Raw genomic sequence first — 21,888 nt, 5'->3', positions numbered from 1 at the left:
TAAATAAATGTCTGGAGATAGATTTCTACTATGTTAAAGCCTAATTATCTTATTCATTTAAGCAGGTGGCTTTATACTTGGCAACTGCTAGCCCATCTTCAGAAACCAATCAATGCTAACACGATAAAGGGCCCAAGTGTGTTGGCGATGTGTCACACTTCAAGGCAACCTATACCTATAAATGGAGGTCTTCTAGAAATTACTCCTCAAGCCAAAGAATTCGTCATTCTTATAGTAGATGTTTTGGACATTGCAGGTGAGATATTTCAGGCATTCATAGCTGAACTGGCTGAACAACTGCTGTTTAACCCTCTTAGCTCCTGCCAACTTCCCTAACAAGGCTGCAAGAGCTAAATACTCCCCAGCCTCCTTGCCTCTGAGGGTAGCCATGTGGCACAGTTCTAGCCAACGAGATGGAGTTTGTAGAGGGCTAGGGAAGAAAACTTATTTTCTGATGCTTGCATACCCTCTAGAGCCTCCTCCTGCCCCATACTAGGTGCCTTCAACTTCGTGCCTAGAGCCATTTTAGTTATTGGTGGCTGGCAGGACAAGTTCAGAAGAATCTTGAAGATGTTGGCCCAGAAATTACTGAACCACTGAACCAGCACCAGCAGCTGCCCGTATCCAGATCTTTTTTTTCTTTTTTTTTAAATGTGTGAAAAATAGTCTCCGTGAAGCCACTCTTAGCCGGTTGTCTTTCACTGTCAGCCAAAGCATTCCTGACTAATACACCCATCTTTAAAAACAAACCGCAGTTCAAGTTCATGGCTCTAGTTTCATCCAGAATGTTGGGGTGCAGTTCCAACACATACCAAGGCAAACAAAACCAAAGTTGGTTCACAGCATTCCTGAGCACATTATACATTTTATGTAATTCCTGATTGCTTTAAAAAGAAAGATTGTAAGATTCAAAAATAGAGGGTACTACCTGAGATTCATCATGGGTAACAAAATGCAATAGATAGCATGAAAAATTCTACTGTTTTATTGACTTGACAAAAACATTTGATAATGTTCATTTATTCAGACTCTTGGTTACTGTTTTTCAGTTTTGATAAACTCATTAGGTTCATTCATTAGGTTCTTAGTGTTATATATTACAGGAGCTCACTGATCAGATCTGTTTTCTTTCTTACTCATCTCCCATTTTATCTTTTCCTCTTTAGGAAACCCACCCCCCCTCCCTTCTCCCCTCTCCGCCATTTTTTTTGTAAACCACAATCCCATAGGGAAAAAAGAATAATATGTCTAAGCATGATGTAATAAAACAGATACCTTCTGTTTCTCCCCCTGTATTCATGGCCTACCTGCTGCTGATCCTGGACGCTGACCAGTGTGGACCAATGAGCAACTTTGCTGTATGACTCTCTCTTGGTTCTGACTGATGGGGAGTCTCTGCTGGAGATCTGAGGAAGGAGAGAGAGTAGGGGTAGGGCATCTATTCCCTTGGCTCCCAGTGTGAGGCCATTTCAGGCTGGTTGTGTCTTTCCACTCCTCTTGACATGGTAGAACCTACTTAATTTTCCACCCTTCTGATTCCAGGAACCAATCATTCCCCTTGTCTCTGCAGGCCTACTCGTGGTAACAACTTAGCTGCTGCTAGCCCCAAGTTGTTTCCCCTACATCTATACCTTTGTAATTATTGTCTTATAAGTTAATACCCTTCATATTATTCTATTTTAAGTAAACCTGCTGTTTCCCATTAGAACCTTGACTGATCGGGGGCCCCTGGGTGGCTCAGTTTGGTTAAACGTTTGCCCTTGGCTCAGATCATGATCCCAGGGTCCTGGGATCTAGCCCCTTTCCCTCTCCCTCTGCCTGCTGTTCTCCCTGCTTGTGTTCTCACCCTCTCTCTCAAATAAATAAACTCTTTTAAAAGTGGGGGGCACCTGGGTGGCTCAGTTGGTTAAGAGACTGCCTTTAGCTCAGGTTATGATCCTGGAGTCCCAGGATCAAGTCCTGCATTAGGCTCCTTACTGAGCAAGGAATCTGCTTCTCCCTCTGACCCTCCCTTCTCATACTCTCTCTCTCAAATAAGTAAATAAAATCTTAAAAAAGAAAAAAAGGACCTTGACTGATCCAAAATAGACACCAGTATATTGTCCAAAATAGTAGCTAACTGCTTCATGTGGCTATTTAAATCTTCACTTCAGTGGGGGAAAAAAAAAAAGGAAATAAAATTAAAATCCAGCACACAGCTCCTTGGTCACACCAGCTACATTTCAGGTGCTGAGTAGCAACATATGACTACAGGGGTCCCAGTGTTGGCTGGGTCAGATATGGAAAATTTCCATCACCCCAGAAAATTCTACTGGATAGCACTGATAGAATATTGACCATCCCTGGACATCCCTTTCTCCATCGGGCTGCTTCTTGCTTTTTTTTTTTTTTTTTTTTTTAATCATTTTACCACCTTGGTAAGCACACAAAACAGTATGTTTTAAGTTCTGCCTATATTGAACTTTAAGATGTAACTTTGCAGTGTGTGTTTCTGCTATCTTGGTTCTAGGCTGTTTCGCACACCCACTCATATTTAACTAATGCGTGGTCACCATCATTGCTATCTAGTGTTCCCTCACATGGATATAATCCCAGCACAGGAAGAAACCCTTCTACGGCTGCTGGAGCCCAGCTTCCGGTCATGACAAACCACGTATATGCTTTGTTCTGAATTTGCGCGTAGGCGTATTCCTGGAGCAGAACTGGATTTCTGGGGCATAGAGTGTGCATTTCTTCCCCTTTAATAAATCATGTCAACCTGTCTTCCAGAGCAATCGAGCCAATTTACACTCCCATCAGCTGTGTGTGAAAATGCCTATTGCCTCACACCCTCAAACCACTTGGTATTTCAGGTGTCCTGATGTGCGCAGTGATATCTCCTTACGATTTTTAAATTGCATGCGCCTGTTTATCGATGAGGTCAGTACCTTTTAGGTCCAGTTTCATTTTTTCCCACATATATAGTTAAGTATCTTGGCATTATTAAAAAAACAAAACAAACAAACAAACAAAAACCTGTCCTTTCCCCATGCCCTGTGCTACTTGTGTCTAAATCAAAGTCCATAAAGGCATAGGTCCTTTTTTAGGATATGCTTTTCTTATCTGTTGGTTTCTTTATTGCTGTATCAGTTTCACACAGATTTAATTACTGTAGCTTTGATATCAACATATCTTGGTATCTGTTGGAGAAAATCCTCTGCCATTGTGCTTACGTGTGTGTGTGTGTGTGTTTGTGTTTCTTATTTAAGACTGTCTTGGACAAGGGTGCCTTGGATAAGTATGGCTTGGTTGGTTAAGTGTCTGTCTTCAATTCAAGTCGTGATCCCAGGTTCCTCAGATCGAGCCCCACGTTGGGCCCTGGCTAGTGGAGAGTCTGCTTCTCTCTCTCCCTCTTCCCCCCTCTATTCATGTTTTTCTCACTTGCTCTGCTCTCTTTCTCTAAAAATAAATAATATTTTAAAAAAAGATCACCTTTGATATATTTTGCCCTTTGTATTACCATATATGTACATTTTAAATTCAGCTTGTCAAATTCTAAAACAAAACAATACAGAACAAAACCCCCAAATTCTGTTGAGTGTTTTGGCCAATGAATATGGTATATCTTCCCATTTAACCAGGTCTTCTGTAATATACCTCAATATAATTTTATAATTTTCTCTGTAGAAATCTTGTATAATTTTAAAACCATTTGTTTCTAGGTACTTAGTAGTAACAATGTAATTGGTTATAGTATCACCTTTTCAGATTTTATTTTCTATTTGTTTTTGGTACAGAAATGTTGTTTATTTTTCTTTATTGACTTTGTATCCTAGCAACCTTGCTAAAATCTCTACCCTCCCTTGTAATATAAAATAGATTCTTTTGGATTTTTTAATGCCATTATTATATAATCTGTAAATGACTTTTTCTTTCTTCTTTCCTAATTGCTGTGTCTTTTCTTTATTTCTCTTGCTTTATCACACTATCTAGGGCCTCTAGTATACCCAATAACATTAAGTAGAGGTTATGATTAAAACTGTCTTTTTCTTATTTCCAGTCTCCAAGGGGAAGTCTTTAATGATACACTCAGCTGATTATTTGCTGGGGTTTTTTCCAGATACCATTTATTCGATTAAGATTAAGGAAGGTCCCTTTTATTCCTGATTTTTTGAGTTCTTTTTTTATTTAAATTATCAATGGATACTGAATTTTATCAAATCTCTTTTTTGTATTCATTGAGATGATCGTACATTTCCCCCGCCCCCACCATTACTTATGTACCAGCCTCAGAAAATTAGCTGGAGACTTTCTAGGTCTACTTTCTAATAAAAGTATGTTACAACGTGCATCTGTGGGCATATCAGTTTAGGCTCTCTCTCTTTTTTTTTTTTTTTTAAGATTTTATTTATTTATTTGACAGAGAGACAGTGAGAAAGGGAACATAAGCAGGCAGAGTGGGAGAGGGAAAAGCAGGCTTCTTGCTGAGTAGGGAGCCTGATGCGGGCTTGACCCCAGGACCCTTGGACCATGACCCAAGCCAAAGGCAGACGATTAATGACTGAACCACCCAGGTGCCCCAGTTTAGGCTCTTTAGATTGCAAAAATAATGCAGGCCAAAAAGGGAGCTTACTGTCTCATTTAACCAAAACTTTGGCACAGGTGAATTTAAGCATCAAATTATGTCATCAGGACTCTTTCTCTTCATCACTGAGCTCTGCTCTTCTCTGTGTTGGCTTCCTTGCATCTCCTCTTCCCCCATCTGGGGCAAACAACTGCCAAAAGCCATGGGCACCTTCAAGCTTCAAGTTCAAGAGAATAAAGTTAGGTTTCTCTCAGCTTTCCCAGCAAAATTGTCATTGGTTGCAACTGGGTCATGTTCTCATGCCTAAAGCCATTACAATGGCGGTGTCATGCAATGACCTGACCCATCAGGCTTTAGTCATGAATCTGGGGGTGGCATCAACTCATCCGTAAGCATATGGATTGGGGGAGGGGCAGGCTGTAGGTGACTTCTGAGAGAAAAACTGGAGTGTGGTTATCAGAAAGAGAATAAAAAGATTTCTTACACTAACCTAGATCTTTACTACTACCAGTATACTGGCTACATTTATTATAATCTTAACTTGCTGATTAGATTTTTGGTTTATGTGTAATTTGGGTTATTAAGTGCTTGGGCATTGTACTAAATGCTTTAGATGAGTTGCTCCTATTATTCTCACAATAACCTTAAGAAGTAAGTACAAATATCACCAACATTTATGAAATAAGGCCCAAGTGACAGAATTGAATGGACAGAACTGGGATTAAAACTCAAATCTGTTTATCTTCAGGGTCTGGGCTTTTTACATCACCCAACACTGCTTTTCAAATCATCTAACTCTAAAATACAAGGATGCTGAAATTGGTAAACCTAATTTTCTAAATTTAAGCCCCTTTATCTGATTCCAACAGAGTTTTGAAATATTTATCCCTGAAAAATGTTTTGTAATATAACATACCCCAGAGGAACATACAAATGGAAGGATATATGATTTGTCACAAAGGATGTGCTTCAACCAGAAAACTAAAGAAAACAAGGATCAGTACCAGCTTGCCCTGTTGCCCAGCCTTCATCGGTGGCATGGGGCCATTTCTGAATTTAGGTTTCCTATGAATCAGCCGCCTATTTCCAGAACATCATCTTAAGGAAGTATTATCTGGTTGACAACAATGGCATAACAAGGGAAAAAGTCCTTAGGGCCATATAAACTGTTCCTGCCCTCACTTTCTCCATGTTGCTGCCTGAAGGGTGAGATTTTGTGGCGTCTAGTGCCTTGTGGTCCCCCATGCGCTGGAGCTCTTTATGTCTCACCATGACCCACCTTCTCTATGCCCTGGTTATCAGTGTCTGCTGCAGAGAAGCTGCCCTCTGATAATCAGCATAATTAGAGAATGAAACTCTACTGCTGTATTGCTGTACTACTGTACTGCTCTTTTCATCAAGAAAGTCTTATATTTAAAAAAAAAAGCTTATATTCTAACTAAAGTGGACTATATATCGTTCTGCTGTATTTCCTATCTAACTCAATGTTTCCTTTATTCTCTGTACCTAGAATGATGGGAAAATGGGTTAATTTAGGTTTTCTAGGACAAACTTTGCAAGGGCATAGGTTTTGGGGTTTTGTTTTTACTCATTTTACTGATGCACAGGTGTGAAGAACTGTTCCTGGCACATAATAGGTACTGAAAAAAAAATTAGCTCAAATACTGTACTGAGTGTCACAATTGATCTGGATTCTGGAATGAGCTCCTTACCTCATTACAGAGCAGTAACAAACAGTTCATAAATGGGCACATGTCCTTGGCCCTCAATTTCAGTAGCCCCGATCTTATCCAGTGTTTCTCTATGTGTGACCCTCAGAAAAAACATAAGCTGCCTAGCATGGGGGCTTCGAATGGGCAGTTTTTATGAGTAACCTGGGAAATTTTTATGCATATAAACATCTGAGATTCCTGGTCCAGTATCTTATTTGATATCCAACATCTTATTTGATAAGGGAAGGGAAGTCCAATATCTTATTTGATACGGGAAGGGAAGTAACTCACCCCAAACCACACATTTTAGGCTGTATTAGCCCTTGTTCCCTCTTCCTCTCTTCTGAATGGTATCCAGGATTTTATTGGAGCATACATCTCACTCACAGCCTGTGTGCTTTGGAGGAAGGTGAATAACATCCAGCTCAACTTCAAGGTTGTGCCCTGAATGGCATATTTAATCCCCCTGGACATAGAAAGGCTTAGAAGTAAACACATGACCCAAGCCAGTCCAATCAAGGTGAGTGTTAGCATTCTCACGTGGCACGCTGACATGTCAGCACTCTTTCTTTCTGGATAGCCTGGGATGGTCTTCAAGTCTGGAATAGTTGCAGCCATTCTGCATCATAGGGAAGCCAGGGACAAGAAAAAACTGATGAGGAGGCAAATAGGAGAGACAGGACGTGATGACATCACTGAGCTGCTGTTGAATCAGTCCAGCCGGGACATAGGCCCTACTTATAGGCCTTTCTGTTAGCTATGTGACTGATTATTTGCCTTTATTATTTAAGCCAGTTAATTTGGATTTTCTGTTACTTGCAACCAAGTATGTCCTAACAGATATTATTAAGATGTTCAAAGCAGAGAATTTAAGAACTTCGGCTCTTTGTGATTCAGTTTTATAATTTGTAAATTAATAGATTGGAACACATCAGTGGCTTTTAAATATTTTTAGCCATCAAGCCCATTTATTTCAAGCAAAGTTTTACACAGAACATACAAATACGTAAACTAAATTTCAAAAAATCAAAAAATGGACTCCTTACTCAGTAATTCTCATTACTGATGGCAGATATTTCATAGTTTCTGGAATCCATGGAAACTTTTATTTTCCTTGGAGCACAATTCAAAGTCCATTAGCATAGACAATAAAATATGTATAATATATTATATATAATAATATATATATCTAAATAGCTGATATTTATTGCTCTAACTTTGTGCCAGGGATTGTGCTGGATGCTTTTTTTAATGCATGGCTTTATTTTAAATTCAACACAAATCCATGAAGTAGGTACTTGTATTTAATAAAGGGGAATCCTGATACCTGCCTTGTGGAACTGTAGGGAAATTCAAACATGAGCCTAGACTGCAGGGTGAGTGACTTTTCATTGAACTTGAACCTAGGAGAATGAACACCTGAAAACCTTGCCTATACATGGGACTTTTAACTTCAAATCAATAAATTTCCCTTGTATATGTGAGCCTTAACTGGCACAGATTCTTTCTGAACTTGAGCCTTGATATTCTCAGCAGCAAAAATGAGACTTGGGGCGCCTGGGTGGCTCAGTGGGTTAAAGCCTCTGCCTTTGGCTCAGGTCATGGGATCCAGCCCCGCATCAGGCTCTCTGCTCAGCAGGGAGCCTGCTTCCCTTCCTCTCTCTCTGGCTGCCTCTCTGCCTACCTGTGATCTCTGTCTGTCAAATAAATAAATAAAATCTTTAAAAAAAAAATGAGACTCAACTTGTTTCCTCTTTGACTCTGTCATGTGTGTCAGTTCTTTTGGCAGCAGAAAATCATACCATCAGCAGCAATACCTGAAGAGTGAAAACAATAATATTTTCATAGACACCACAGAATGCCAAAGCCCTCATAGTCATGTTAGTTTTAAGAGGAGTCACAGAGAGGTTTAACAGCTTCCCTGTGTTGCATAGTTCATTAGATTCGGAGTTGAGATTAAAATCCAGTGGTCTGGGGTGCCTGGGTGGCTCAGTGGGTTAAAGCCTCTGCCTTCGGCTCAGGTCATGATCCTGGGGCCCCTGGGATCGAGCCCCGCATTGGGCTCTCTGCTCAGCGGGGAGCCTGCTTCCCCCTCTCTCTCTGCCTGCCTCTCTGCCTACTTGTGATCTCTGTCAAATAAATGATAAAATCTTAAAAAAAAAAAAAATCCAGTGGTCTCTGACTTCTGTGCCAAGGCTCCTCACACCTGATACTGCTCCTAATTGACCTGGCCAGTCTTGGTCTCTAATAGCCACTGCATTTAGCCAATAAGAAAGAAACTCTGGTGGGGTATTAACAGCAAGTATGTTCCAAATTTGATTTGTCAGGACTTTCAATGATTTTGCGAAGAAAAGAACATTTTGCACTCTGGTTTTCTGTGTACACAGAGGTGTGACTGAGGTTTTGGAATCTTGTTGCAAACCTTCACGTTGAAAGCTCAAGTACAGATCCACTCAAATACTACTTGGTAATTCTTTCTAGTTTTTGCCATTTCTCTATTAGGTAGAAAACTAATGTAATGCCCTCAACAGTTTAGACGTTATTTAACTTGCTTGAGTGTTCAATAGGTCCTCACAGTGTGTGTGTGTGTGTGTGTGTGTGTGTGTGTGTGTGTATTCAATGTATCAGAAAAATTGTTGCTAAGGTATTACTTATTTTTGATTAAATCCTCTCTAATGTGATTGTAAACTTTCTGAGGATGAGGCCATCTTTTTATCAAGTACATACAGTCTTATCATATTTTGCCTTATCATATTTTGATATTTTCCAAATATTTAAATATCATCCAGATGTTAGGTTAAGGCTCCCACTGCACATCTTTGCCAGAATTTCTGCACATTCCTAGTGAAATTTTGTTCTGGCCAGTTCCACCTCCCACAGGATTCTTGGTCTGACTTGAAGCAAATCTTTGTAGGGACCTGCCCCTAAACTGCATGGCCCAAGTCAGGACAGGCAATAAGAAGGGAGGCTCACATACTATTTGCCTAAATATTTAACAAACTATTAAACTATTACATATTAAACTATAAAATAAAATTTATACTGTCCTCCTACCTTGACGAAGTTGCCTTCATAACAAACTATAAGGCCAGGTTGAAACAGAATTCTTGGACTTCTTCTAGTTCCCTACTGGAATTTAGCAGCGTGGGGAGAGCCAGACCCTGCCCACCAATCTCCCACCCACTCCTAGTACACCTCCTTCTTTTCTTCCTATAGCCCTTCTTTCATCATCTCACACCATGGGAATTTTCATATGCAATCATGGACATCCCTGCGTGTCTAAGCTCTGTCACCTCACCCTCAAATAGCCACTCCTTGGAGTGGACCTCAGGCTTGGTGGTATGCATACCAGTAATGTGGTAGATTAGTCAGGAAGATGGACCTAGGGACAAAGCTTGTGCTATGCAACCCTTTGAGCATGATGCCCAGTGTATGGTCTAGAAAGGGAGAGAGTATGGTCCTCAGACCAGAAGCATCAACTCTACCTGGAAGCTTGTTGGATTTGCAGAATCTCAGGTCCATCAATGCATTACGAATGGCAAGATTTCAGTCCCTATTTGTGGTTGAATAACATTCTAATATATATATTAGATATACATATATCTAATATATATAAAAAATATATATATATCAAAGATACCTATATATATACATCAAAGAGATATATATATCAAAGATATCTATGTGTGTATATATCTATATATATACACATAGATAATCTATCAAAGAGATATATATTTCTTTGATATATATTAGATATATATATAGGAATGTTATTCAACCACAAATATATATCTATATCTTTGTATATATATATTAGAATGTTATTCAACCACAAAAAGAATGAAATCTTGTCATTTGCAACACATTGAAATATATATATATATATATATATATATATATATATATATATATATCTCACACAGTACTTGTTTATTTATTTATTACTCTCTATACCCAGCATGGGGCTCAAATTCATGACCCTGAGATCAAGTGTTGGATGCTCTTTTGACTGAACCAGTCAGGCGCCCCTATATATACACCACACTTTCTTTATCCATTCATCCGTCAATGGATACTCAGGTTGTTTCCATATCTTGGCTATTATAAATAATGTTGCAGTAAAAATGAGGGGGGGCGTCTATATCTTTTTGATTTAGTGTTTTCATTTTATTTGGATGAGGACCCAGAGGTGGAATTATTAGATCAGATGGTAGTTCTGTTTTAATTTTTTGAGGAAGCTCCACACTATTTTCCATAGTGGCTGTACCAATTTATATTCTCACCAAGAGTACATAAGAGCTCCTTTTCTCCACAGTCTCATCAACATTTGTTATTTCTAGTGTTTTTGATAATAGCCATTCTAATAGGTGTGAGATGATATCTCCTTGTGGTTTGATTTGCATTTCCCTGACGATTAATGATGTAGAGCAACTTTTCATGTACGAGCTCACTGTCTGTATGTCTTTTCTGAAAAAATGTCTGTTCAGATCTGCCCACTTTTAATCAGGGCTTTTTTTTTTTTTTTTTTTTTTTTGCAACTGAGTTGTAGGCATTCTTTATATATATGAGTACTAATCCTTTATCAGATATATATACTTTACAAATATCTTCTTTCATTCAGTAGTTTGCCTTTTCATTTTGTTGATGTTTTACTTCATTGTGCAAAAGTTTTTTAGTTTGATGTAGTTCCACTTGTTTATTTTTGCTTTTGTTGCCTTTTCATTTGGTGTCGGATTAAAAAAATCATCACCAAGTCCTATGCCAAAGAGCTTACTGCCTATCTTTTCTTCTAAGAGGCTTTATGGCTTCATGTCTTATGTTCAAGTCTTTAATCTATTTTGAGTTAATTTTTGTGAATGGTATAAGATAGTGGTCCTATTTCATTCCTTTGTATGTCATAAATAAGCTATAGATAGATGCATGGGTTTATTTCTGAGCTTTCTATTCTGTTACATTAATCTAAGTCTCTGTTTCATTGAGCTGCATGTCTATTTTTATGCCAATACCATACTGTTTTAATTACTAAATCTTTGTAATAAAGTTTGAAATCGGAGAGTGCAATGCCTCCAGCTTTGTTCTTTCTCCAGACTTCTTGGACTATTCAGGATCTTTTATGGTTCCATAAAAATTTTAAGATTGTTTTTTCTATTTCTGTGAAATAGAAATTTGGAATTTTGATAGTGATTGCACTCAATCTGTAGATAGCTTTGGGTAGTACGGACATTTCAATAATATTAATTCTTCCAATCCATGAGCATGGAATATATTTTTACTTATTTGTGTAGTCTTCAATTTCTTTCATTAATGTCTTATATTTTTCAATATATTGGTCTTCACTTCCTTGGTTAAATTGATCTGTAGGTATTTTATTCTTTTTGATGCAATTGTAAATGGGATTGCTTTCTTAATTTCTCTTTATGATAGTTCTTTATTAGTGTATAGAAACAACAGATATTTGTGTATTGACTTTGTGTCCTATAACTTTCCTGAATTCATCTTTTTCTAACACTTTTTTAGGGTTTACTATGTATAATACCATGTCATCTGCAAATAGTGGCAGTTTTACTTCTTACTTTCCAGTAAGGATGCCTTCTATTTCTTTTTCTGGCTTAATTGCTGTGGCTAGGACTTTCAATACTATGCTGGATGAAAGTGCTGAGAATAGGCATCTTTACCTTGTTCCTGATCTCATCTGCCTTAGGGTGAAGCTCAGAGGGAGCTGACTGCACCCAGGGTTAAAGTGAAAGAGGCTCACCTGCTTATATTAAAACACCAACCTGAGTGCAGGTATCTAATTTCACACACACACATCTAGGAGCCTGCTGGAAAACATGGGGATGGAGATTGGTGAGCATCATCTTTGTGCTCTCTTTGCCATGGTCTAGAGTACCAGCACCTCCCAGATGGGAGCTTTGACACATTTCTGGTTCTCTGAATTTTGTGGTTGCCATCTAGGGGCCCCTTCTGATTGCTTGGTTCTGGTGGCCAGGAGTGCTTTGCTTGCAGTTCCACAGGACTGTATCTATTTGTATATTTTAAAATTTGATGTCTGAGGGTCTGGCTTCTGGTCAGCCTGATCTAGGCACAGAGGTCCTTTGGGACAGTGACAGGTCTTAGCACACCCACAGCTATGGGATCTATTAGAAGTATAATAGGCTGCTTGGACAAGCACAAAGTTTTGAGAGACAACAAAGAGCTAGAGCAGGGTTGAAACACAGGGTTCATCTCTTAAATGAGTGCACTCCTTCTAAGACTAGGAGACATAGTTGTTTCATTTCCTGTATAGAAACACGTAAAGTCAACACATAAAGTCAAGCAAAATGAGGAAACAGGAATATATTCTAAATGAAGAGAAAACTTCAGGAAAAAAACTTAATGAAATGGAGGTGAGTAATTTACTCGATAAAGAGTTCAAAGTTATGGTCATAAAGATGTTCACCACTGGAAGAATGCAGTACAAACTATAACAAAGAGATGGGAAACATAAGAAGTATCAAATAGGGTGCCTGGATGACTCAGTCAGTTAAGCATCTGCCTTTGGCTCAGGTCATGATCCCAGGGTCCTGGGATCAAGTCCTGCATTAGGCTTCCTGCTCAGTAGGCAGTCTGCTTCTCCCTCTCTCTTTACCCCTCCCCCTGCTTGTGCTCCCTCTCCTTCTCAAATAAATAAATAAATAAATAAAATCTTTAAAAAAGAAGAAAAAAAGAGAAAGTATCAAATAGAAGTCACAGAGCTAAAGAATTTTAAACTAAACTGAAAAATATACTAGAGAAGTTCAATAGCAGACTAGATGAAGCAGAAGAAAGGATCAGTCAACTCATAGATATAGCTGTGAAACTCACCCAATCAGAGCAATAAAAAGAAAAAAGAATGAAAAAAGTTAGGATAGCTTAAGGGACCTATGGGACATATCAAACAGACTATCATTCAGATAAGGAAAAAGAAAAAAAAAGATAAGGAAAAAGAATGACAGAAAGTAGCAGAAATCTTATTTGAATAAATAATGAATGAAAGTTTTCTTAACTTGGGGAAGGAAAAAGATATCCACATACAGGAGCCCAGAGAGTTGTAAATAGAGAAACCCAAGGAAACCTATACCAAGATACATTATAATTAAAATGCCAAAGTTAAAAACAAGCAGAGAATATTAAAAGCAGCAAAAGAAAAACAACCCGTTACATGCAAGGGAACCTGATAAGACCATCAACAGATTTTTTCAACAGAAACTTTACATACCAGAAGAGAGTGGCATGTTATTTTCAAAATATTGAAAGAAAAAAAAAAAACTTCCAACCAAGAATGGTAGCAAAGTTATCATTCAGAAGTAAAGGATAGATAAAGAATTTTCCAAGCAGGAAAGGGCTAAAGGAATTCATCACCTAAACTGGCCTTACAAAAAATGTAAAGGGACTTTTCTAATTTGAAAATAAAGGGTGCTAAATAGTAATATAAACAAATATGGAAAGATAAATATCACTGGGAAGGTAAATATATAGTAAAGTTAGCGGATTGATCACTTGTAAAACTAGTATAAAGGATAAAAGACAAAAGTAGTAAAAATAACTATAATTACAATAATTAGTTAAGGATACACAAGATAAAAAGATAAAATGTGACATCAAAATCAGAAAATGTGTGTGTGTGTGTGTGTGTGTGCGAGAGAGAGAGAGAGAGGGAGGGAGAGAGAGAGAGAGAGAATAATACAGTTGAACCCCTATTTTAAAATCGATAACTTGAGGGGTTGGGGTGGATTGTTCCTTCCAGCTTAGTCAATTGCCCTTTGGGAATGGATAATCTCCTAATTTCTGGAATGATGATATTGCTAACTGGAGAAAGAGTAGGTGTTAAGGTCTGTTGGGCAAAGACCATGACTATTTACTAACTGTTGAACCTGCATTGTCTGCATATGCAGATGCTCAATAAGTTTTTTGAATGCTGAACAACTGATGTCAGGCTAGCCACAAAATTCAATTTTCAGTTCAGAGCTAGCTCAACTTACAGCACTTAAGCTATGACTCAAAATGTTCATGATCAGTGTGCATTTGGAGAAACCACAAAGAAAAACAAATTCAATTACCAGTTTCCACTGGTGTTAAGGGCGAGGATTCCAATACTCCATCCTACTATCAACAGGTTAGATCACTTTATGACATACCCAAAGAGCATGACTTACACCGAAAACTCCGTATGTTAAACAAAAGTCTTTTCTCAATGGAACAGATGTCTATTATATTGATGTTGCCCTAACTACCTAACCATAACTGACTTCCTCAATGGATCCATTTTTTCTTTCCCCCTTACCCGTGGTCTCTACCATCATCACTCTTCCCATATGCCATTTTCTGTGGGTCCAGATGTGAGATCAAACCCCAGGAAAAATTAAGGAGAAGCAGGGATTGTGTTATTGGTGTACATTGCTCTCACACTGATGCAGTACAACTTCAGCTCCACCCCGAGATCCAGTTTAACTAGATGTTCCATAACAAGGCTGCTCAGTGGGCTGGACACATCCCAGGAAGGGTGGGGAGAGTTACGAAAGCCATCTCTGCCCTTTGTCCAATCCAGCCAGTCAGCAGCAGAGGATACTGTTTTTCCTAAACTTCAGTTCTTAAAATAGGAGCACTTCTACCCTCAGAATTTAATAATATTGTTTAGCCCACAAACAATTATTAAACAATATGGCGGGGAGTCACAAGATTTATGCCAAGTATCTTTGAGGTTGGCCACATATTTGCCACTTAATTCTTTAAGTTCCTAACTCATGGGAATCATTATTGTAATTTTCTAAGGCAGTTTTATGTTTCATCATAACCACATTGTATCTAATGATTGATTGGCTATGTTGAGATTGAGAGTTCCAATATACATTTCTCAACAAAATAAATCATAATTAGATATGTTTTCTTTATTTTTCTGATGCTGCCTTCAGAAATGAAGCTCAACATTATGGTATTTGACTCCCATTAACATTTGGATGAACCATACTGACATCTCATTAGGTAACTTCCAAAGTGACTCAAAGACAATTAATACTTCTTTAAGTAAACATTTAATTATGTTAAAGAATTAAAGAATTTTAGTATTACTAATATTTTAAGTTCTGCTTGCATGCTTCACTTAGTATATGTGGAAACTATGTTTTAAAAAAGTTAAATAATTTATTGCAGACCACATTGCTGGGAGATGGCAGAATTAGGACCAAAATGTAAGGATCTTGACTCTCAAATCAGTCTCTTCTGTATACCAGTGATTGATTCTCAAAGTGTTGTTCCCAAGTCCTTTTCAGGGGGCCTACGAGGTAAAGATTATCTTAGTAATACAAAGATATTATTTGCCTTTTTTGCTTTCGTTCTTTCAAAGGTATACGGTGGAGTCTCCCAAGAGTTACATGACACGATATTGCAAGAGATGGAATTCCAAGATCGGTATGAGAATCCGATTGCCCTTTGTTATGTTAGGCATAAAAGGATTTGCTAAAATGTAAAATGATATCATTATTCTCACTAATTATCTTGAAAATAGTTCTTTTTCATAACAATATATCATTTATATTAACATATATTAGGTTTATTGGTTTTATTTTAAAATAAAATAAATTTCTAAAAATTTTATCTGTGTGTGTGTATGTATGTGTATGTATGTGTGTGTATATATGTAATTCCAATATTAATAAAAGCCAACTCTTTGGAGTTCTCAATAATTTTTCAGGGTGTAAATGGGGTCTAAGTCCAAAAGTTTGAGAACTCCTGCCCTATATACCATGTTGGTTGGAGATAAATATGGATCAAGATAGGCCTATAATAGCTCCAGAAAATTTTCCTTAAAATGCATCACATTATTTTGCTTTTTTACAAGTTGTATCAGTCAGGATCACAGCAGGAGATAGCACATTCTGATGGGATCACTAAGGGAATTTTCATGAAGGACCTATACAAAAAGTGTGATTAGAGTTAAAGGAAAGCAAGGGGGGGAGATTAAACCACCTGTGATTATCAGGTAGGCTTTACCACCCTGGGTTAGAAGAGGCAAAGACAAAAAGTGGTTCCTGAAAATAATTACACTTGTAGCTGTAGGAAATGACTGCCCTGAGGAGCTGTGAGCCTGGAATGGTGTGTACAGACTTCCGGGGATCTAACACTTACATAATTTGCAGTACCTTTTAGGGAAAAGAAAACAAAACAGCCTTTATTTCTTTAAAAGAAATCACCAATTACAAACTTTGATAATCTGGTAAGTACCATAAACATCACAAAATCCTGCAAAATCACATATTTTACATGATAATATAAAACATATTTTTGATAACGACATTTAAAATTTATGAACTGTCAAATTGAGGAAAGCAACTTTATTTTATGTAGGATTTGTAAGATTTCAGGACATTTTAAATTGTTTTGTATCATGGCTAATTCCAAGTACTCCTTGGATTGATGATGTGTAATAACCGTTCTTGCTGTGATATTGCATTTTGAATTTTATACCATCTTTAAGCTAGCAAGAAGTTAATAAGAACCTAAGTGATTGTGATTGAGGAAAATTATTTCAAGCCAAGGGAAGGCATGGGCAATGTGAGCAAGCTTCAGCAAAAACAAGAATTCTAGCTTGGTAGAGTGAAGAGTACAGGTAGACAGTAGTGGGAGATAAAACCCAGTAACAAGACCACAAAAGCATGCTGGAGTCTGAAGGGAGGTGGGAAAAGAGTGTCAAATGTTGGCAAGAGGCTGAGGAATCAAAGGCTCATTAATGATCACCAGACATGGGAAAGGCAATACAGATCCCTAGTATTAGAATCAGATGTAACTCTGCCACTTTTTAGCCTGTGAAGCCTTATGAACAATAACCTAACTATACAGGGAAGAGACTATGAACCACCATAATTAAATTCCACTAAACCCAATAAATCGAGTCTCCAGCTCAGTGTCTCCTTACCTGGATGCTAAAAATAACCAGAGCCCCTCCAATGACACCTGATAAAAGGATAGCATGATGGAAGGGAATTCAGGACGGAAAGAGACAATGGTTACATTCAATTGTGACTAAAGTATCTTGCTCTTTCTAATTTGATGAAAATACATTACATGTAAACACATCATGAGGACTCCTTCCAGAAGTTTGGCAGGAACATGCACACATGAGGAAGTTTAAGAATCATCACCTTTAGCTCTGCAGCTGAGGTATGAATGTCTTGGACTCTCCCTCCTACTAACCTTTCAACTCATGCCAGCCCCCTCCCCAACCAATGGCTGAACTCAGCAAGAAGCCAGGGTATCATGGGGCCAAGTGGATGATGAGGTCAAGATTCCTGAGTATAAATAGAGAAGGGTGGAGAGTGGATCTGGAGGAGCAAACAGAGAATGTCTACTTTCCAAGTGAAGCAGAGAAGTTAACTGATGACCTGGAGAAATATTGAAATTAATCCAACTTACAGTGGGAACTAAAAAGAACCAAAAGTCCTACTGCTGAACAGCAGAGGTCTGGGGAAACAAAGAGACGTGACGTATGCAGCAGTGGGTCCAGGAAATGGGAATTTATAAGGAACAACTGGAGAAACCATGTACATTATTGGATACTTAATAGTTCTTTATGGGCACTGTTTTTCTCTTTCTTCTTTAGATTCTCGAACAAGTCTGGTGATCACTGTGACTTGGCCAAAGTCTCTGGTCACTCTCAACGGCAACTTTCACTTATATGAACTTGAAATACTTTCTCATGACATCTATTTATTATTATTTTGGCCAAAAGTTGAAAAGTTTGGGAGGAACCCAGGAGAAATGACAGACGACAGGAGAGAGAGAAGTAGAGAAATGAGACAAAGCAGCAGCCAGCACTACGGAGCGGTCAGTGCATAGATCAGACATATCAGTGTGTTGCTACACATAGCACTGGACTCAGGTGGTGGTAAACCATTGGCATATCACTCAGCCTACACTGAAGTGTAAAGAACCATTTTATAACGTGAGAACCACTTGAGCCATATGTTATGTTACAGTCCTCCATCATCTGTGGTGGTTATAGTCAGATGGCAGAGCAGAATATTGCCTTCGAGAGACAAATCATCCTGAGAAATGGATTCAAAATCTCCACCCCTGAAAAGTGAGTTATAAGTATTAAAAAAAAAGTTTGTGTCAAATCTTAGAAGGCAAAATGTACTTGAAAAAGAAAATGTGGGTGGTTTAATCTATTTCTATCCAATGTGACCCTGTCACACAGCAGTAAATCAAGTACCTTTGGGTGCCTGCTATAAGATAATAGATTTTTTCCACCTCTATTTGTGTGCCCATTAATGCTACTGATGCTGAGAACATGGATATAATGAGGTACCTGGTGGGGCCAATGGTTTTTGTAAGACAGTGAAATGTCATTTGAAAGATGCAACCATTATATGTTTTCAGAAGTAAAAATTTTCATTTACTTCGGGTTAGATGTTTTGGGAAGGCTTTTGAATGGACTCCTTTATTTATACAATGACTTAAGTGGTAATACTCTAGATTAAGATGTCAAATGCTGTATTTAGGAGTATAATTTGAGTCCATCTTTAAAACAATGCTACTACAGACATGTTTTTTCCCTTAAAGCTTGAATTTTAATGCTCTATGCCAGAAAATGACCTCTTAGAAGATGTGTATTTCTTCTTGTCTAAACTGATAGGAGCTTAAACCTGATTAGGACCTGAGACCAGACCATGTGAGGACAAGGCACACAGCCTGATTGTCTCTTTGCCTCACACTGGAGGAAAGACCACAGTAAAGACCTGGCTGTCCTGGAGAGCTCACCCTACACTGAATAAAGGGGATCCTACACGGAATATCAAGACTACCAACTTTGGGAAAATCACTATATCTTATTATCGTTTCTTGTCTGAGTTGTAAGTTAGCTTATACTCCTTGTGGGGAGGAGGAAACAATTTTCCCCTTAAGGAAATATTTTTATTCCCCCACCATTGATCATCCTGGAGTAGAAAAGGAGACTTGGATCATGGGAGGGAAGGATTTTTCTCCCCTTTTTGGGAAGCCAGGACATCAAGAAGAAAAGAGACCTTCTCATGTAGTTTGAGTGGGCCCCTTGCTACATGGAGGGCTTGTGGGTCCTAGGCAGGACTAGTAGGTTTATTTTCGATCTGGGGCTCCAACTTGGAGCAGTACTTGAAATTACTGTCACCAGTTTATGAACCAGGGTATAATAGTAAAGGCAACTTTATTTTTGTTTCTCTAAACCTAGGTGTAGTCCTTCCCCACTCCTGAATGAAAACTTGGACAATCAATAGTTATAGATAATAAAATGTTATGGTCACTTTAAGTTGTAAATTCAGCCTCAGTGTGGTATTTACGTTTTTTCTCTTCTCCCAGCTAGGGCCTACTGCAGATAAGAACATACCATCTAGGAGAGATGGAAGTTTCTTCTCTCTTTCTTCCTCCTTATCCTCTAGCTGTTCCACTAACCCCATTTGTGTGGAAGCAAGGGGAGGGAGGACAGGTCATGGGGATCAGAAAGGTCTTTCTTGGCCAGTACTATTGTAAGAATGCTTTGGGCATTCTGAACCTGGCAGACGTTTAAACACAGATTTTTCTCTCATGGGCACTTTTATAGGTTCTTCTTGCTTCCTTTCAAGATCCCTTTGAATGTTGCTCCATTGACATAGCTCTTCCAGATTCCCACCCAGCCCCTAGCATTCATGCAGTCAGTTTTATGGTTGGTGGTGGGTCCATTACTTCCTAGACACAGCCTTTACTCCACTGCCACAGGTTGCTTTCTCATATGTGAGTCACATATCTGTGTCTTGTGTCCCTGAACTTGATGGAACACATATGAAGTTCTCTGCTAAGGCCCCCTGGAGTCTCTCTCACAGACTTTACTTGTTTATTGAGATGCTCCCCAGCCCTTCTCTCTCATCACTTAGTATGCACTTAAAAAAAAAAAAAAAAAGATCTACTTATTTGAGAGAGAAAGAGAGAGCAAGAGAGCACACAGGGAGTAGGGGCAGAAGGACAGGGACAGAGAGAATTCCAAACAGACTCCCTGCTAAGCATAGAGCTAGACTCGGAACTCTATCTCACAGCCCAAGATCATGACCTACGCAGACATCAAGAGTCGAATCCTCAACCAACTGAGCCACCCAGGTGCCCCAATTAATATGCACTTTTTAAAAAACCATTGATTTATTTCTTTTAGACAGAGAGAGCGAGCACAAGCAGTAAGGGCAACGGGAGAGAGACTCTGAAGCCAACCCACACTGAACCCAGAGCCTGACTCGGGGATTGATCTGATGAGACTGAGATCACGACCTGAGCAGAAACCAAAAGTCAGTTGCTCAATCAACTGTGCCACCCAAGTGTCCCTTAATATGCACTTTAAAAAAAATCTGAAAACGAACATTTTTCTTCAATTATTGACCCTTTAACATTCTTTCTATTCCGTTCTATTCCTCTAGAGCCTAAAAAAAGGTATTTAGAGTGCCCTAAACTAGCCCCTATGTCTCTTAGTTTTCCATTCATGTTTTGATATCTTTATTTGTCTGTGTTATACTATCAGTAAATTTTTGCACTAGCTTCCAATATTTATGAACTCTTTCTTTGACTTTGTTCAGCCTAGGATCCAAGCCATCCTTGCCTTGCATGGTATCATGTTAAGAAATTTGTGCATATCTAACTGTGTCCTCAATGATCACAGAAGAATGCAAGTGAGGACACAGTTCTGATGTGCATATGTTGGGTTAACACTACACTGTGCAAAGTGAGGACTGCCTGTATATCCATTTCACCATGTTTCTCTTTCCAGGACTATTTCTAATTGGTTCTTTTCCATGCCCATTAGTTTTGAATTTAAGCTGCCCCTTTCTTACATTTTCTTATTTTTTTAAAAGTATATTATTGCTTCACATATTTTCTTGAATTTATGATATGCACTTATTTTAAAGTAATTTTGATAGCAGAATACCAGTTGCATTTTATAAGCAGTGAATTAATTTCTCCAATATACAGAATTCATTAGCTGATTATTTCCACGCATTCTCATTACATGCTCTAAAAATTTTATTTGAACATTTATCTTGAGTAGAAGTTTCTTCTCTCCTTTGCTCTGTCCTAAGTCTATCCTGTTCATGAATTTCTGAAGCTGCCTTCCACTAGTTTCAGGACCTGAAATCAAGAACTAGGAGTGCAATAGTAAGTTCAGGGCTCCTGTCCTATATAGTGATAGGATTCAGTCATTCAGCCAATGCAGAATTTGTCAGCTCTTTTCCACATAGCATTTTCTCCCTCCTCCAACAAACACATGTAGTTTACAACAACTCCTTTCCCTGTGGGTAAGCCCTGCTTCAGCTCCCATTTCACACCATGAGGCTGGATATGAATTTCTTCTGTGCATGGGGTGCTTTTGGTTCCTGTTATCCAGCTCTGCCTCTCTACTCAAAGGAGATCATCCAAAGCATTATCAAGTCGCTTGATCTAATTTTGACACAAGGACCCCTCATGATGTTCAGTTCTCTCAGATCTGGGTATAGCTCTGTGTGGTTAGATGAATTGCTGCTAATAGATGTTTGATCATCCCAATACCCCAACACAGAATGGTAGAGAAGGAAAGAATAACTATAATAAAAACAATTTAAACTC

The 21,888-nt window shown here is 38.4% G+C and overlaps 1 long non-coding RNA gene across 4 annotated transcripts in view; it reads right to left on the bottom strand.

The window, feature by feature from the left end:
- Nucleotides 1–1,390: 1,390 nt before the first annotated feature.
- The window catches only part of LOC132021501 (uncharacterized), a 47,119-nt gene continuing 26,621 nt past the window's right edge, over nucleotides 1,391–21,888 (bottom strand). The window contains exons 6-8 of one of the 4 annotated variants that reach the window (XR_009405368.1): nucleotides 8,021–8,093; nucleotides 6,568–6,895; nucleotides 4,604–4,781 (exon numbers count right to left, since the gene is read on the bottom strand). This is a non-coding gene — a long non-coding RNA (uncharacterized LOC132021501). Of the gene's footprint in view, nucleotides 1,407–4,603; nucleotides 4,782–6,567; nucleotides 6,896–8,020; nucleotides 8,094–21,888 lie in introns of those variants that run through there. The other 3 variants (XR_009405371.1, XR_009405373.1, XR_009405372.1) reach the window with 3 other exon arrangements.

Source organism: Mustela nigripes, chromosome 1 (genome assembly GCF_022355385.1).
Source record: "Mustela nigripes isolate SB6536 chromosome 1, MUSNIG.SB6536, whole genome shotgun sequence".
Lineage (NCBI taxonomy): Eukaryota > Metazoa > Chordata > Mammalia > Carnivora > Mustelidae > Mustela > Mustela nigripes.
This window is presented reverse-complemented; position numbering and strand designations above follow the sequence as displayed.